Raw genomic sequence first — 2,444 nt, forward strand, 5'->3', positions numbered from 1 at the left:
TTTGCATACAGAGAATTCATACAAAACAACATAGTATAAAACTGATCCAAACAGAATGTGGAAGGCGTTTTAGGTCTTCAAAACCAGCCAATAGGGAAGTCACTAATGGTGTCGTAGAATCTCTCATTCTCTTCAAAATAGGTGTCCGTACTTTCATGCATATTGAAGTTCAATAAAACAAAACAGGAAGTGTGGGTGGGGTTTCCCAGTGCTACAGGTCTCAGCATGGTGCACATCCCAGTAAACACCAGTGGCTCCTGTCCTGTGGCCCCACAACGTGCCATGTTCACAGACTCTCACGTGGGGGAGAGGGTGTGTGTCTCAAGGTGTTTCTTTCTAAGGAATTGACCATTTCACTGCCGGAGGTCTGAAATGGCCAACAGACCATAGAAAGACATCTCTTTAGATTCCTGCTTGAAACCAACAGCATCAGGGAGCTTCCAGCCTTGATTCAGGGCCAGTCACTTACAATTATTACTATAATTACTACTCTGTGTTTAGAAACTAATTCAAAACACATCACTCATGAATGTTTCTTATTTTTTCTGATATGCAAGTCCTTTATAGTGCCTATGTTTCTGGTACATGACTATGAATTACAATTAAAATATTACTCAATAATTTATTATCAACAGCAGTATCATAGTCATATTTCTTTAAATTTTTCAAAATATATCACCAGTGTGTTTAAGTGAGATTCCAAAGAAAGTGATTTTTTAGTTAGCTTGTCTCTTTTTATTCTGTAAAGATTTTCTTCTTGTTTTCTCTCAAATCACTGATACACTGACGAAACCAGAGCATCTGTCATACCTAATGTTCCTATTACCATTTTGCTGATTTCTGATGGAATCCTTTATCATTCTTTTATCCACTCTCCTGGAAGTTGATATTTTATGCTTAAATATTAAGTTCAGTTTTAGAGAAAGACTATCTTACAAGTGACATTGTGTCATTCCTGTTATAGCACACTAGGAGACAGCCCATGTTAGTATGCCTCAAAATAGGTGATATTACAGACTCACCTCTATTATAAATTTGACATTAATCATGCATGTAAATGTTGCTACATTCTCTATAGTAACATAGGATAGATCCACAGTTCCCACGTGGATGTTAACTTTAAAATTTTCTAAAAACATCCTAATATTTCTGCAATTACTTGATAAAACTATAAATACCTGTTATTTTTTCCATGGCTATAACAGAATGTTATAACTTATTTTAACAAACAAATTTATTTCTCACCTTTCTGGAGGTTGGGAGGTCCAGGATCCCTGGACTCTGTCTCAGAGCATTCTTTCTGTGTAATGATATAGGAAAAGGGTTCACAGTTTGAAAGTGAGGAGGATGACAACTAAGGTCTCTTCCTCTTTATCCAAAGCAATTAAACACATCACGGAGCCCCTGGGCCTCAGAACCTCATCCAATTCTAATTACCACCCAAAGTCACTACCCTCAGATACCATCAACATATGAATTAGGAAATTAAATTTTAAAAACTAAACCTCAAGGTACAAATTCAAAGTTCTTTTTGAACTTTGAATGTTCAAGCAGCAATGAAAAAGAACTTTTTTTACTTTCTTCCCATTGATTGGTTGGTTATGCCACCCAGTATAGGATATGTATAACTATACAATCCGTCTTATTCGTTTTTTTTGTTGTTGTTGTTCTTAAATATCTTCCAAACAAGCTCTTGACTCTAGAACTGAGCAACTGACCAAAATTACTTTTCTTTCTTGGACATCTTTCTTTGTGTTCTCACTTCTTAATTTTTTTAATAGAAACCTAGATTAAGAGAATGATTCCAAATAAAAATGATTAGATAGTTAACTATGGATTACAAAATGACAATAGTGAACATTTTTTCTAATTATACTAATTAGAACATTTTTTCTAATTATACTGTCCTTGTGAATATTTATATATTAAATATTTTTCAAGCAAATGCTGCATTGATTTTTTTCTTTTTTCAGTTTGCACATATTGCACTTTGTAAAATCTGGGTAAATCCCTTCATCTTAGCTCACAGGACTCTTTGACACAAACTGATCTATATGGCTCACGTTGTATATGTTCTGTCAAAAACCTAAAATCAACATTTATTATAAAATGCTGGACATATTCTTAGGAAATGACATTTAGAGAGCAGACACTAGGTCCTGGATATACTAACAGATATTTGAAGTTCTATTATTTTTATTGCTTTTGTGCCTTTTACACTAGATAAAATTTGACATTTGAGCTTTAAGTATAAAAAAGGCAATAAATCATAAATGTGTACTAATATAATAATGCAAAATATAAAATTAAAGTACTGATGTACCTCTTGAAAAATTTGTATTAACTTTTTTTGGCTTAACTTTCAGTGTATAATGAGACTGTCAAGAGTGTAATTTTGTTTAGAATTAATTCATAAATGGGCTTAACTATAAATATTGATATAT

At 33.1% G+C, this 2,444-nt stretch overlaps 1 non-coding gene across 1 annotated transcript; it reads right to left on the minus strand.

The window, feature by feature from the left end:
- Nucleotides 1-324: 324 nt before the first annotated feature.
- On the minus strand, nucleotides 325-461 carry LOC134474037 (small nucleolar RNA SNORA2/SNORA34 family). Its single transcript, XR_010044605.1, has one exon. It is a non-coding gene; the product is annotated as a small nucleolar RNA SNORA2/SNORA34 family (small nucleolar RNA).
- Nucleotides 462-2,444: the final 1,983 nt, after the last annotated feature.

The sequence above is a fragment of the Cavia porcellus genome, unplaced genomic scaffold (assembly GCF_034190915.1).
Source record: "Cavia porcellus strain 051 isolate PalLab524CR breed Dunkin Hartley unplaced genomic scaffold, mCavPor4.1 scaffold_29, whole genome shotgun sequence".
Classification (NCBI taxonomy): domain Eukaryota; kingdom Metazoa; phylum Chordata; class Mammalia; order Rodentia; family Caviidae; genus Cavia; species Cavia porcellus.